This window comes from Oncorhynchus nerka, linkage group LG15 (assembly GCF_034236695.1).
Source record: "Oncorhynchus nerka isolate Pitt River linkage group LG15, Oner_Uvic_2.0, whole genome shotgun sequence".
Taxonomy (NCBI): domain Eukaryota; kingdom Metazoa; phylum Chordata; class Actinopteri; order Salmoniformes; family Salmonidae; genus Oncorhynchus; species Oncorhynchus nerka.
The window spans coordinates 96477231-96485418 of record NC_088410.1 but is presented as its reverse complement, the minus strand read 5'-3'; the positions used below and the strand labels follow the sequence as shown (position 1 = coordinate 96485418).

At 42.2% G+C, this 8188-nt stretch overlaps 1 long non-coding RNA gene across 1 annotated transcript; it reads right to left on the bottom strand.

Moving 5' to 3' along the window:
- Window positions 1-999: 999 nt before the first annotated feature.
- On the bottom strand, window positions 1000-4272 carry LOC135559930 (uncharacterized). The gene is made up of 3 exons (XR_010458614.1): window positions 4223-4272; window positions 2190-2374; window positions 1000-1349 (listed from the first exon to the last, which is right to left on the bottom strand). It is a non-coding gene; the product is annotated as an uncharacterized LOC135559930 (long non-coding RNA).
- Window positions 4273-8188: the final 3916 nt, after the last annotated feature.

Below are 8188 nucleotides of genomic sequence, written 5' to 3'. Positions count from 1 at the left end.
TTGTAGGACAGTCTTTATTCAAGGTAAGTCTGGGGTATTATGTAAGTCTGGGGTATTATGATCACTCGGTTGTAGGACAGTCTTTATTCAAGGTAAGTCTAGGGGTATTATTATCACTCGGTTGTAGGACAGTCTTTATTCAAGGTAAGTCTAGGGGTATTATGATCACTCGGTTGTAGGACAGTCTTTATTCAAGGTAAGTCTAGGGGTATTATGATCACTCGGTTGTAGGACAGTCTTTATTCAAGGTAAGTCTAGGGGTATTATGATCACTCGGTTGTAGGACAGTCTTTATTCAAGGTAAGTCTAGGGGTATTATTATCACTCGGTTGTAGGACAGTCTTTATTCAAGGTAAGTCTAGGGGTATTATTATCACTCGGTTGTAGGACAGTCTTTATTCAAGGTAAGTCTAGGGGTATTATTATCACTCGGTTGTAGGACAGTCTTTATTCAAGGTAAGTCTAGGGGTATTATGATCACTCGGTTGTAGGACAGTCTTTATTCAAGGTAAGTCTAGGGGTATTATTATCACTCGGTTGTAGGACAGTCTTTATTCAAGGTAAGTCTGGGGTATTATGATCACTCGGTTGTAGGACAGTCTTTATTCAAGGTAAGTCTGGGGTATTATGATCACAAGGTAAGTCTAGGGGTATTATGTCGGTTGTAGGACAGTCTTTATTCAAGGTAAGTCTGATCACTCGGTTGTAGGACAGTCTTTATTCAAGGTAAGTCTGGGGTATTATGATCACTCGGTTGTAGGACAGTCTTTATTCAAGGTAAGTCTGGGGTATTATGATCACTCGGTTGTAGGACAGTCTTTATTCAAGGTAAGTCTGGGGTAGCAACATGGGTGTGTTTCATTCCAAGAAGATGTTCCCTCCCCGTGCCATCATTCACTTCCCTCCCGTTATAGATCTGATAGGACTGGGCAAGTGAGTATAAGGGCACAAGGCGAGACCCAGATGCAGACACGGGAGGAAGATGGTTTGAGTCTTTGATATTTATTACATCCAAAAGGGGTAGGCAAGAGAATGGTCGTGGACAGGCCAAAGGTCAAAACAAGTTCAGAGTCCAGGAGGTACAGAGTGGCAGGCAGGCTTGAGGTCAGGGCAGGCAGGCTTGAGGTCAGGGCAGGCAGGCTTGAGGTCAGGGCAGGCAGGCTTGAGGTCAGGACAGGCAGGCTTGAGGTCAGGGCAGGCAGACTGGCCAGGCCGGCGGGTACAGAGTCCAGGAGGTACAGAGTCCAGGAGGTACAGAGTGGCAGACAGGCTTGAGGTCAGGGCAGGCAGACTGGCCAGGCTGGCGAGTACAGAGTCCAGAAAACAGGCAAGGGTCAACACCGGAAGAACTAATAAAAGAGAATAGAAAAGTCAGGAGCACGGGGAAAAACACGCTGGTTGACATGGAACATGCAAGACGAACTGGCACAGAGAGACAGGAAACACAGGGATATATACACTGGTACAGAGAGACAGGAAACACAGGGATATATACACTGGTACAGAGAGACAGGAAACACAGGGATATATACACTGGTACAGAGACAGGAAACACAGGGATATATACACTGGTACAGAGAGACAGGAAACACAGGGATATATACACTGGTACAGAGACAGGAAACACAGGGATATATACACTGGTACAGAGAGACAGGAAACACAGGGATATATACACTGGTACAGAGAGACAGGAAACACAGGGATATATACACTGGTACAGAGAGACAGGAAACACAGGGATAAATACACTGGTACAGAGACAGGAAACACAGGGATATATACACTGGTACAGAGAGACAGGAAACACAGGGATATATACACTGACACAGAGAGACAGGAAACAAAGGGATATATACACTGGTACAGAGCGACAGGAAACACAGGGATATATACACTGGTACAGAGAGACAGGAAACACAGGATATATATACACTGGTACAGAGCGACAGGAAACACAGGGATATATACACTGGTACAGAGAGACAGGAAACACAGGGATATATACACCAGGGATAACGAGTGACACCTGGAGGGGGGTGGAGACAATCACAAGGACAGGTGAAACTGATCAGGGTGTGATAGTGAGATTAATATGGTAGGAAACTAGGTGGAGCTATTATAGTAAGAAACTAGGTGGAGCTATTATAGTAAGAAACTAGGTGGAGCTATTGCTTAGTTCCACTTACCCAGTTGTCTCAGATCCACTAAAGGAAGGGAACGAGGGTAGAAGTAAGGGGGAACATCTTGGAATGAGACACAGCCGAAGTGATGAAGAAGAGGCAGTGCCTCATCAGAATGCAACACAGGGCACCCACTGAGTTTTGGTTGTTGGCAGCATCTCCTCTTCTGCTTCCAAAATGAGCCCCATGGGCTTCATGGGCAAAAGTAGTGCACTTAATAGGGAATAGGATGCCATTTGGGAAACTCTCCTCCTCTCCTCACACTCCTCCCCCCAGTCTTTCGAGAAGCAGACAAGCGTTTAGACAAAGACACAGACGCCAGCAGAAAACTCATAACGTCATAATTTATCCTTTATTCTATCTATTTTCTTGGCTAATGTAATAGTGGGAAAACAAATTCATGTTGCGAGGTTAAAAATAACTGAGAAAGGACATTTCCCTAAGTAATTATATTGGAGCCTTAGCTTGGATGAAGGAAGCCCTGTACATGTGTTTGTTTTGTGTGTGTGTGTGTGTGTGTGTGTGTGTTACAGGAACCTAATGAATGATGGGCTGTGGTATATACAGTATATCATATTCAGTATTGTCATACCTTGGTGGTTCCATCCAGAGTAATTGCTCAAATAATAATCAGTCACACTTGAACTACCTCTGTGAGTTATAGTGGAGGGCAGACTATAGCAGTCTATAACAGACCATAGCAGTCTATAGCAGACTATAGCAGACTATAGCAGTCTATAACAGACCATAGCAGTCTATAACAGTCCATAGCAGTCTATAACAGTCCATAGCAGTCTATAGCAGACTATAGCAGTCTATAGCAGACTATAGCAGTCTATAACAGACCATAGCAGTCTATAACAGTCCATAGCAGACTATAGCAGACTATAGCAGACTATAGCAGTCTATAGCAGACTATAGCAGTCTATAGCAGACTATAGCAGTCTATAGCAGACTATAACAGACTACAACAGACTATAGCAGTCTATAACAGACTATAACAGACTACAACAGACTATAGCAGTCTATAGCAGTCTATAACAGACTATAGCAGTCTATATCAGACCATAGCAGTCTATAGCAGACTATAACAGACTACAACAGACTATAGCAGTCTATAACAGACTATAACAGACTATAACAGACTACAACAGACTATAGCAGACTACAACAGACTATAGCAGTCTATAACAGACTACAACAGACTATAGCAGTCTATAACAGACCATAGCAGTCTATAACAGACTACAACAGTTTATAGCAGTCTATAGCAGTCTATAACAGACTATAGCAGTCTATAACAGACCATAGCAGTCTATAACAGTCTATAACAGACTACAACAGACTATAGCAGTCTATAACAGACCATAGCAGTCTATAACAGACTACAACAGTTTATAGCAGTCTATAGCAGTCTATAACAGACTATAGCAGTCTATATCAGACCATAGCAGTCTATAGCAGACTATAGCAGTCTATAACAGACTATAGCAGTCTATAACAGACCATAACAGACTATAGCAGTCTATAACAGACCATAGCAGTCTATAACAGACTATAGCAGTCTATAACAGACCATAACAGACTATAGCAGTCTATAACAGACTATAGCAGTCTATAACAGACCATAGCAGTCTATAGCAGACTATAGCAGTCTATAACAGACCATAGCAGTCTATAACAGACTATAACAGACATTTACAGTCTATAACAGACCATTATCCAGAGCAGACTATAGCAGTCTATAACAGACCATAGCAGTCTATAGCAGTCTATAACAGACCATAGCAGTCTATAACAGACTATACAACAGACTACAGCAGTCTATAACAGACCATAGCAGACTATAGCAGACTATAGCAGTCTATATCAGACTATAGCAGTCTATAACAGACCATAGCAGTCTATATCAGACTATATCAGACTATAGCAGATTATAACGGACCATAGCAGACTATAGCAGGCTATAGCAGTCTATAACAGACTATAACAGACTACTTTCTTTTAAGACTAAGTAAAAGTTCTGGATTTATTCCTACCTCTGCTTGCTGTGTTTCTCTGTGCCTGGGTTCGAGTTCGTACAAGCATTTCTGTCACCGTACTTCCTGTTTGAGTTTCTGCATATAGGAAGGGAGGAGCAAAAAAGGAGTTGTGATCTGATTTACCGAAGGGAGGGCGGGGGAGGGCCTTGTAGGCATCCCCGAAGGGGGAGTACATAACTTTTGTAGCGTTTTCCTCAAGTTTGCTTTGTTAAAATCCCCAGCTACAATAAATGCGGCCTCAGGATATGTGGTTTTCAGTTTGCATAAAGCCCAGTGTAGTTCATTGAAGGCCGTTGTGGTATCGGCTTGAAGTGGAATATACACAGCTGTGACTATAACCGAAGAGAATTATCTTGGGAGGTAATACGGTCGGCATTTGATTGTGAGGTATTCTAGGTCAGTTGAACAAAAGGACTTGACTTCCTGTATGTTATCACAATCACAACATGAGTAATTAATCATGAAACATACACCACTGCCTTTCTTCTTCCCGGAGAGTTCTTTATTCCTGTCTGAGCGATGTACTGAGAACCCAGCAGGCTGTATAGACAGGGACAGTATATCACGGAGAGAGCCGTGATTCCGTGAAACAGAGTATGTTACGGTCCTTGTTGTCTCTCTGGAAGGAGATCCTCGCCCTGAGCTCGTCTACTTTATTCTCCAGAGACTGAACATTAGCGAGTAATATACTCGGAAGCGGTGGATGGAGGTCACGCCTCCTGAGTCGGACTAGAAGTCCACTTTGAATACTTGGATTAGCCTCTGGGATAAAGTTCAATTGCCCTGGGGGGTACGAACAAAGGATCCAATTCAGGAAAGTCCTATTCCTGGTCGCAATGCTGGTGAGTTACCGTCACTCTGATATCCAAAAGTTATTTCTGGCTGTAAAAAACAAAATACTGCAAAGTTGCTGAGGAGCTAGAAGCAGAGCTGCCATGTATGTCGGCGCCATTGGTTTAACCAATGCTGTGGTGTACCAATATACTAACCCCCCCCTCAAATAACAATGTTGTGGTGTGTCAATATACTAACCCCCCCCTCAAATACCAATGTTGTGGTGTGCCAATATACTAACCCCCCTCAAATAACAATGTTGTGGTGTGCCAATATACTACCCCCTCCCAAATACCAATGTTGTGGTGTGTCAATATACTAACCCCCTCAAATACCAATGTTGTGTTGTGCCAATATACTAACCCCCTCAAATAACAATGTTGTGGTGTGCCAATATACAAAAATCCCCCTCAAATACCAATGTTGTGTTGTGCCAATAACTAACCCCCCTCAAATAACAATGTTGTGTTGTGCCAATATACTAATCCCCCTCAAATAACAATGTTGTGTTGTGCCAATATACTAACCCCCTCAAATAACAATGTTGTGTTGTGCCAATATACTAACCTCCCCTCAAATAACAATGTTGTGGTGTGCCAATATACTAACCCCCTCAAATACCAATGTTGTGTTGTGCCAATATACTAATCCCCCCCCAAATAACAATGTTGTGGTGTGTCAATATACTAACCCCCTCAAATAACAATGTTGTTGTGTGTCAATATACAAAAATCCCCCCCTCAAATACCAATCTTGTGGTGTGCAACTACACTGAAATACCCCTGTTACGGGTTTTTGTTTTCCCACTTATGTTTTGAGGTTGGACTTTCAGCACGTATAGCACGTTAGCACGTATAGCACGTTAGCACGTTAGCGCGTATAGCACGTTAGCACGTTAGCGCGTATAGCACGTTAGCACATATAGCACATTAGCACGTATAGCACGTATAGCACGTATAGCACGTTAGCATGTATAGCACATTAGCACGTATAGCACGTATAGCACGTTAGCATGTATAGCACGTTAGCATGTATAGCACGTTAGCACATATAGCACGTTAGCACGTATAGCACATTAGCACGTATAGCACGTTAGCACGTATAGCACATTAGCACGTATAGCACGTTAGCATGTATAGCACGTTAGCACATATAGCATGTTAGCACATAGGGCGCACCGATTGCTGTCACCTCGTTAGCCAGCATGTGTTACACCTGTGTTACATCTCGTTAGTGGGAAGGTATTTGACCTGTGCTGGCCCAGGTGCTATTTAAGAGTGGCTGGCCCAGTGTTCCAGCTGTCTTGAGAGATGTGGAGGGTCAACACATTTAGTTGGTGCTCCCTATTTGATTTTGAGAAAACAGTCCTTTGTCTGGTCTTCCTGTTTTTGTTTTGTAAAATGTTTTATTTGTTTATATTCTTTAGGTTTGGTGTGTTTTCTGTTGTTGTGTGTTTTGGTTGCCTGTGCTTGGGCACATTTAGTGGGTCTCATGGTGGAGTTTTTTTAGGACCCAGATGTTGTTACTAATCAACTTTCAGTGGACTCCCCTATGAGTGTCTTTCAGAACCCCTCCTAAAACCCCACCTGTTTCGTTTTGGTTGTTGTCAGTGACTCTTTGTTAGTTCCCCTTCTGTTTGAGTGACATTTTCGCTTTTCTTGCTGGGGAACGTAACACCCCTTAAAATACCAATGTTGTCTTGTGCCACTATTGCACCGGTGTGCAACTACTAAAATGGTTTGCAACTACTGAAATGGTTTGCAACTACTAAAATGGTTTGCAACTACTGAAATGGTGTGCAACTACTAAAATGGTTTGCAACTACTGAAATGGTTTGCAACTACTAAAATGGTTTGCAACTACTAAAATGGTTTGCAACTACTAAAATGGTTTGCAACTACTAAAATGGTTTGAAATGGTGTGCAACTACTAAAATGGTTTGCAACTACTAAAATGGTTTGCAACTACTAAAATGGTTTGCAACTACTAAAATGGTTTGCAACTACTAAAATGGTTTGCAACTACTAAAATGGTTTGCAACTACTGAAATGGTTTGCAACTACTAAAATGGTTTGCAACTACTAAAATGGTTTGCAACTACTGAAATGGTTTGCAACTACTGAAATGGTTTGCAACTACTAAAATGGTTTGCAACTACTAAAATGGTTTGCAACTACTAAAATGGTTTGCAACTACTGAAATGGTTTGCAAATACTGAAATGGTGTGCAACTACTGAAATGGTTTGCAAATACTGAAATGGTGTGCAACTACTAAAATGGTTTGCAACTACTGAAATGGTTTGCAACTACTGAAATGGTTTGCCACTACTGAAATGGTTTGCAACTACTGTTTGCAATAGGCATGCTGACCGCAGAAATGTCCACCAGAGTTTTTCCCAGATAATTTAATGTTAACTTCTAAGCCGCCTCCAATGTCGTTTTAGAGAATTTGGCAGTACATCCAACCGGACTCACAACCACATGTGAATTTGGCAGTACATCCAACCGGACTCACAACCACATGTGAATTTGGCAGTACATCCAACCGGACTCACAACCACATGTGAATTTGGCAGTACATCCAACCGGACTCACAACCACATGTGAATTTGGCAGTACATCCAACCGGACTCACAACCACATGTGAATTTGGCAGTACATCCAACCGGACTCACAACCACATGTGAATTTGGCAGTACATCCAACCGGACTCACAACCACATGTGAATTTGGCAGTACATCCAACCGGACTCACAACCACATGTGAATTTGGCAGTACATCCAACCGGACTCACAACCACATGTGAATTTGGCAGTACATCCAACCGGACTCACAACCACATGTGAATTTGGCAGTACATCCAACCGGACTCACAACCACATGTGAATTTGGCAGTACATCCAACCGGACTCACAACCACATGTGAATTTGGCAGTACATCCAACCGGACTCACAACCACATGTGAATTATGTGAATTGTAACTCAGTAAAATAGTTGAAATTATTGCATGTTGTTTTTATATTTTTTGTTCAGTATAAATGACTCCCTCTCTGTCTAATGTAGATTGAATGGAATTGGAGGGCTGAGTAATTGCAGATAGGGTGGAGAATGCGATGAACATAGTTAA